General features: G+C 43.3%; 1 long non-coding RNA gene across 1 annotated transcript; it reads right to left on the minus strand.

The window, feature by feature from the left end:
- Nucleotides 1-4,790: 4,790 nt before the first annotated feature.
- On the minus strand, nucleotides 4,791-6,535 carry LOC140696577 (uncharacterized). The gene is made up of 3 exons (XR_012073061.1): nucleotides 5,951-6,535; nucleotides 5,191-5,244; nucleotides 4,791-4,844 (listed from the first exon to the last, which is right to left on the minus strand). It is a non-coding gene; the product is annotated as an uncharacterized lncRNA (long non-coding RNA).
- Nucleotides 6,536-8,219: the final 1,684 nt, after the last annotated feature.

The following is an 8,219-nucleotide window of genomic DNA, read 5'->3' on the forward strand; positions in this document are numbered from 1 at the left end:
AATAGCAAACCAGCACTGGGCTTGTGTGTGTGTGTGTGTGTGTGTGTGTGTGTCCGTGCATTTGTGTGTTGTTGGGGGAAGAAGAGAAAGAATGGAATGGAATGGAATATGAGAACTAAGAGAAACTGCCAACTTCATGATATTTTTTGAGTCCCGTTTCCAAAGAGGCAAAGGATAAGGGTGCTTCTAAGAGACTCTAGACTTTGACAAACTCTTTCTCCAACAATATCCAGATTTTGTTAACACCTTAACTTAAAAAAAAAAATACATTTGCTCCACCAGCCTCTTCAACTGCACCAAAGAGGGGAGTTACCCTTTGACCCCTGAAGACATTTGCTAATGACCTGCAGCATAAGACTGGATGGCTTTTCTCATTAGTGCATGACTACATTGCAAATGTTATTGCCAGCCAGCCGATTATACAAGCATAAAGAGAAAGTAATTAGCACAATCATTTTATACAGAGTAAATTTTAGTGCAGCTGGTTTGTCAGAGATGCAATTTCATGGGATCACAGCCATGCATTAATGGAGTTATGGGAAACTGTTAATTTGTTAGTTGAAATGAAGTCCTTATCTCTGGTCAGTTAGCTCAGTTAGTTAGTGCCAGGTGCCAAGGAGGCCAAGGGCATGGGTTTGCCTCCTCTGCTGTCCAGTTTGACTTTGTAAGGTTGAACTGCTGACTGGCACTCCCAGCCGGCCAGTTCATGTGGGAGGCTGTTAATTCCAAGCAGAATTATTTCCAGGGTTCCATGAGCATAGATGACTCAGGAAAATTTGCTGGAAGAATTTAAATTCACACACAGATACATGCACACAACACACACACAAATGAGTACAAGTAACACTGGGGAACTCTGAGTAGGTTTGGTGGATTTGCATCAAAGTCAATAACTTAGTTATGATGTTGTCCTAAAGTTTTCTGCAAAATGTTACATTAAGGGAACAAGAGATCTCTCTATATTATTTCTTAAAACTGCACGTGAAATCTATAATTATATCAATAAATTTTTTTCTTAAAAATTCACATATGTTTGGTGATGGCTAAATAGAATAAACCTTGTATTCCCAAAACAATTCTTAACTCAGGAAGACTTTCAATGGTTCCTAAAGACTATGTCATAGTGCTCTAGGAACACAGTTCCTCTGATGTGGGAACCAGTCATCTGTTCTGTTTCCATAAATGGCAGTTGGATATTCAAACTTGCCCTTCTCTAATCCCATCCATTTGGTTCATATTAGATATCATTATAGCTTCATGGATGAGTTAATGGTGAAATTCTAGTACTTAGATTTTCATGCAAAGGAAAAAATGGCAACTAGTATTTTTTTAGCCTTCTTTAAATATCAGTCATCTCAAATACATAACCATATCAAAAATGGAGCTACTTCTCAATGCAGTCTTCTGAGATAGCCAAACAAAATTTATCGGATTGTCATTTTTAGTCTTAGGCTACAAACTGTCCACCTTTGATAAATAATTATAGGCAAGACTTACGATCACTTTGAAATGGATTACAAAGTGAGCCTACAGAGTTCCATTCTTAGGAGCTCCCAGGGGAAAATCAACAACTATATGTCTAGGATGGTTTAGATTCTCATCTAAATCTGTGCCATGAGTTCTTCTGTGAAGAAAGGGTTCCCTATCCAGTTATGTTAAGGGAAGGCTTCATTTCATCTCCATCCCTCCACCATGACAGTGGATTGAAAAGTGACCTCCCCCTCGCCAGAATTCATATCACCCAGAATCTCAGAATGTGACCTTATTTTGGAAATGGGGTCATAACAGGTGTAAGTATGACGTCATACTTGGTTAAAATGGGCCTTAAATCCAGTGACAGTGTTCTTAGAAGAAGAGGACACACAGGGACACATATAGGAAAGAAGGTTGTGTAATGACAAAAGCAAGGATGGAAGTGATAGAGCTATGAGCCAAGGGACACCAAAGACTACCAGGAAGCACCAGAAGCTAGGAGAGAGCCGAGGAACAGAGGCTCCCTCAGAGCCTCCAGGAGGAACCAGCCCTGACAGCCTCCTGATTTCAGACTTCTGCCCTCTTGAACTGTGAGAGAATAAATGTACATTGTTTTAAGCTACTCAGTCTGTGGTAATCTATTATTATAATGACGCACCTCAGAGATCTGCAGTCTCTATTAGTAGGTTAAAAGCCTTGAGAAGTTCTTAAATACCCCAAATTAATTTAGTTATGGAAGCATTCCCCCTGCCATATAACACTATTAGTCTTTCATGGGACATCTTATGAAAATGCTATGTTACACAATTTTCAATTTCAATGTGTCTACAGTTCCTTTGAAGATTTTATGAAAATGAAGATTCTGATTTAGCAAGTTGGAGATGGGGCCTGGGATTCTGCATTTCTAACAAGCTTTCAGGTGACGCTGATGCTACTGGTCCTTGAACCACACCTGGAGTACAGGTTTATACACCAGGAGGCAGGGTCTGGAGCAGGTAATCTTCCAGGGTCTTTTCCTGTTCAGAGGACAGTGACCTAGCCATCTGTGATGGCTTGACCCTCATTCCCAGTTCTTGATGTTCCTAGAATAGGGAACACACAGTACCTCTCACAACAGGTGGAGAAACTTCCCTGCCTTGTTGATATCAGCTGAGCCATGTGACTTACTGTAAGCCATGGAATTTTCATGGATGAAGAATACAGCCTAGGAATGCTAAGTGATGAAAAGCCTCTACCCCTTCAGAGAGTGCCCCAGAATGAAGACGTGAAGCAAAGATATGAACCCAGCCAGAGGCCTGGAGTCCAGCCTGGCCCATCGAAGCCCAGCTTAAATCAGCCAAACCACAGGCTACCTGTGAACTTAGGAGAGAGGGAGAAATGCGTCCTGTTATAAGCTACTGGGATTTTGAGATTGTCGGTTACTCGGCAAAAACTGACAAATACATCACCTTGGTTTTCTATCCATCCATCCATAACTAAGGATGCAAATATTTATCTACAAACTAGGAGGTATTTATTGACTGTCAACTATCTAGTACAAGGAGGTAAAAGATATGATCCCTACTCTAAGAATTGACAGTCTAGCTTAAGGAAAAAGTGACTTACAAATGAAAGAATAAATTACAATGTAAAACCATATAAATTTAAGAATAATAGAAGTCTAAGGAGGCTGGAGTTGCCAGAGAAAGCTACGGATGGGCTTTGGGTAGGTAAGGACAAGTGGAGAATTCATTTTGAGGGGATGAGGTTGTCCTCTGGAAAAAAAGGTTGTAATAGCATAAAATGCCACAAGCTAACAAAGTATTGATTGTAAAATTCAAACCACCTTTTCTGACCATTAGGGGAAAGCTCACGTACATTATTATACTGTGGCAGGCCATTTGTGACCATTTGGAGGAGAAAGAACATTCTACTTGTCCATTATTCACTCCTGGCACAGTAACAATCAGAGACACAATGAGGAACCGCCAGTGGCCAGCTTTCAGAAGCTGTGACAAAGCGAAGGCAGTGAGGCCAGTGGGCTGCAGGCGTGAGTCAGTGTGCGTTATGTGCCCAGTGGAGCTGACAGAGGCTGAGAAATATCGGAGCAGGAGGAAAAGTGCTTTGCACCAAATTACTTTTTATTTCTCGCTTAGTAAAAGCTTCCTGGGTTGTCTTCGGTTATCGTCGCTGGATTCATCATCCTTGATCATAAATGTATGCACAGAGCAATTCCGATGATGTGCTGGGATTAGGGGAATTCAGAAGGAAGAGAAAGCCTACACAGAGTGACTAATTCAGCTCAGGGGAGTCTGCTCACCTACAGGATTATAACAACCATCCACCGTAAGCCAGGGAATGGGATCAATATCCAGTATCCCCCACGACAACAAGGACTAGAATGGTTTTCAAGACTGACCTTATAAATTACAAATGTTTCATTCCCCTATACTCATTTTATAGGTTGGGAAACTGAGACCCAAAGAAAAGTGACTTGAGATCTTAATCAACGTGGACCCAGAAAGAGAAGTGTTTTCCCACTTGCAGCAGGAGAACTCAGATTCCCTACAGGTCCAGCCCCGTCGGGGGGCTGTGGTGCCTGCCTCAGGCACATCTCTGCCAAGGGGTCCTGGAGGCAGCTCCTCTCAGGGAAGAAGAGCACAGGACACACAGAAGCCAGGCTACAGTCAAAGGGAAGCAGCAAGTTCAGGGGCAGGAGGGTCTATGCTCCACTGACTGCCCTCTGGCCCCACATCAACAGCCTCTGTTCCCCACAACTGGACCAGAACTGTCAGAATCTGGAGAGAGGAGGTAGTAACCAAAAAATATTACAGCTGACATTTATTGAGCACTTTACATAAATTTTCTCATGCAACCTCACCAAAGCCCATTTGCTAGAAGAGGAAACTGAAACATCCTTCAAGATGTGAAGTAACTTGCTCAGGGTCTTGATGAGCCTAGGTGGTGGAGGGACGGTTTGAAAGTGAAGTTTTGACTCCAGGAGTCCCGCTCATAACCTCTATGACATGTCACTCTACTGCTGAAGCAATCGCTAGGTGACACTAAAACTTAGCATCCTCCTCCCTCCAGCCCACTCAAGAAAAGTCTATAATTGTCAGCTCAAGGGGGGAGGGTATAGCTCAAGTGATGGAGCACATGCTCAGTATGCACAAGGTCTTGGGTTCAATCTCCAGTACCTCCTCTAAAAATAAATAAATAAGTAAACCTAATTACCTCCCCCCAAAAAACTTTAAAAATTAAAAAAAAAAAAAGAAACAGAAGAACTTAAAAATAAAAACGGAAAAAATATAATTGCCAGCTCAATTCCCTTGTCCCCACCATTGGTTCTCAGAAGCCTCTTGCATTTGAGAATAGACAAGGTCTGGCTGGATCTGGAGGGGGAATGAAAGGAAAGATAATCTTACCATAAGCTACAAAATAAAGAACAGAAAAGAAAGGAGAGGGATGAGAGAAGGGAAGATGGATGGGTCTAGTCACGGAAGGCAGGGGTGAATGAGAGGCTCCAGGCCACGTTGTGTGTAAGAGAAATGAGGACTGGATCTGAGAAGTGCTGCTGGGGGTTAATGCTCTTCAGGAGACAGAAGTGAAGCATGGGGGTGGGGGAGGGCGGGGGGAAGGTGCCAAGATGGCAGAGTAGACAGACTCACAGCTCATCCTCTCCCACAAATACACCAAGAATCACACGTACAAACCCACTAAATCACGCAGAACACCTACTGAACTCTGGCATAGCGTCTCTTGCTTTGAAATCCAGGAGGATACTCACAAAATCTGAAAAAAGTAAGAAAAAAGGAAAAGAAAATCAGTGCAGAACTGGTCCTGCAGGGAGGGAGCGGCATAGGAAGCAGGCACCCTCGCACTGGGACGCCCCCTCTCCATCTGGGAGGTCAGCGGGGACAGAAGTGGAGCTTCCAAGGCTCAGAGGAGAAAGTGGCAGCCACCTGGCAGACAGAAGTAAGAGAAACTGGCACGGAGGGTCCCTGCAATCCCCAACCCTAGATGTGAGCTGGCAGGGGCAAGCTGGGACTGGCTGCTGGAGATCTTTGAGGAGCCTGGGGAGAGGGCTGGGGCCACTGCACAGAGGCAGCCTCCGCGGACTGGGAGGCGGTATGAGCTTTTGACTGGGGGTGTGTGTGTGGAACAGAAAAGCCTGGGATCCCCAAAAAAGCACTACTGCTGGTGTGCGGGGGATTAGGGGGAGGCACAATGCAGCCTCACCATAGCTTCTGTCTCCACCTGGCTCTGTTGTTGGTATGTTCTCAAGAGAAGAGAGGTGGGGCCCGTCATAGCCATCACAGCTATGCAGAGGTGGAGCTGAAAGCTGAATCCATACCCAGGGGCCCTGCAACTTCACAGGCAGGACTGAGATTTGTTTATAGCCCCAGGCAGAAAGGGTAGATTTGCTTGCGCCTCTGGGACAAACAGGCAGTAAGCAGAGTTCTGGCAAACGCAGGGTATTTACAAAAGGCTGGCATACCTTACCATATGCGGAGGTGGGGCTGGGGTCTGCGCAGACCTTCTGGCATACCTCGGATTCAGGTGTGTGACTGCATGCTTACTATGGTGAGTCCTAGTGTCTGACATTGGTGGACATGCACTGGTGGTTCCTAGGGCCCAAAACCTGGGGGACACCAGCGCAGGTGGCTAACATTTCTGCAGATAAGGGCAGGACAAAGGCAGCATCAACAAAGGGTACTTTGTAAGCCCGCATAACAAGTGACAGACAACACCACAGAGGGCACTTCCCAGTGGACATCTCCTGTGGAGGTACACTCAGTGACTCTTCTGCTTACCACTCACCACAGCTCAGAACGAGTCTGGAGGGCACTTAAATTTGAAAAGATACATGCACCCCAATGTTCATAGCAGCACTATTTACAATAACCAAGACATGGAAACAACCTAAATGTCCATCAACAGATGACTGGATAAAGAAGTTGTGGCATATTTACACAATGGAATACTACTCAGCCATAAAAAATAATAAAATAATGCCATTTGCAGCAACATAGATGGACCTGAAGATTGTCATTCTAAGTGAAGTAAGCCAGAAAGAGAAAGAAAAATACCATATGATATCACTTATATGTGGAATCTAAAAAAAAAAAAAGACAAACTTATTTACAAAACAGAAACAGACTCACAGACATAGAAAACAAACTTATGGTTACTGGGGGGAAGAGGGTGGGAAGGGATAAACTGGGAGTTCATTATTTGCAGATACTAACTACTATATATAAAATAAACAACAAGTTCATACTGTATATAGCACAGGGAACTATATTAAATATCTTATAGTACCATGGTGAAAAAGAATATGGAAACAAATATATGCATGTATATATATGACTGAAGCATTATGCTGTACAGCAGAAATTGACACAACATTGTAAACTGACTATACTTCAATAAAAATATATATATACAAATTAACAAAAAAAAGAAGTAAATCATGGAGTCCCTTGTATATTACAGTATGGCTATTAAATTGTACATCAGTAAATGTGACACCATTCCAAAACTAAATAACAATTTGAGTGCACCACAAAGTTGAGACCAAAGGATACAGTTTCAACAGGTCTATATCTGTTAAGAAACAGGGAGCAGAACGCATCCTCATATCCAAACTTGTCTCACATACTGGGGTGGGAGACACCTTTCCAGGAACATGGCAGGCTCATGGCAAAGAACATCAACCTGCAAGGGACAGAAGGGACCTTCTGCAAATCAGGAACCCGTAAGTCCAACCTCTAACACAAGGAAGGAGAAAACAGCAGAAGATAAAAGGCCACAAAGCACTGCTCCAAATACATAGACAATGTCTCCAGAGACTTCCTGAACTAACATGGAGATTTGGGGAAGTATATATTTGCAACAATTTTTGTGACTACAGACGCAGAGAAAGGTGTTGCTTCTGTTCTCATGATCCTAATTTACCTTCTGGTTGGAGAAAATATAGATTATATGCTCTATCCCCATTGAAAAGTTTAGAAAAATAGAAACCAGAAATTGGTAATATATTTAGATGACACATACTAACGTCAAGGTCATGGAGCAAGACAGATGTGTCCACTAGGCAAGCAGAGATTTTAGGCTGGGTTCTGAAATGGAGAGGGATCCTGAGATGTGGACTTAGGAGAGGACAGCAGGAGCCACGCGGGCCAGGAGGGAGCACACGGAGAAAAGTGCGCAGAGGTCTGAAGCCTCACAACACCCAGCTTCTCAGTTGCTTAGCAACTCCTCTCATAGAGATTAAGCAGTGAGTCTTTCAGAACTCTGCAGTGAGCTCTTTGTTGTAGGTAACAAAATTGTATCTGAGTCACCAAAGAGTTACTTGGGCTTTCAGAGGTGACAAGCTCATTACCAGAGGCAGTCAGTTACCATGGTTTATCAGAGTTCGACTGTGAGCTGCCCTGAGGGATTCCAGAGAAAAAAGAGACAGCCCCAGTCAAACCCTGATGAGTTCACTACCTAGGCAACACATACTCATATGTGTAAAGTTATTGAGAAGAAATACATCCACCTCCAAGTGTATTTTTAATTAACTTATGTGTTCTGAAAATGCATTTGATTAGTTTATTCATTTGTTTACAAGCACACATGTTCTCATGTCCATTTTAACGTCAAGAAATTCAACTTCTTTGCCCTGCAAAGAAACACCTAAGGCAAAGGAAGACTAGTCACCCAGCATCCTGGAATTGGGGGTGTAACAAAATATTGAGTGACCCAATCAGGCTATTATCCCC

This window comes from Vicugna pacos, chromosome 5 (assembly GCF_048564905.1).
Source record: "Vicugna pacos chromosome 5, VicPac4, whole genome shotgun sequence".
Lineage (NCBI taxonomy): Eukaryota > Metazoa > Chordata > Mammalia > Artiodactyla > Camelidae > Vicugna > Vicugna pacos.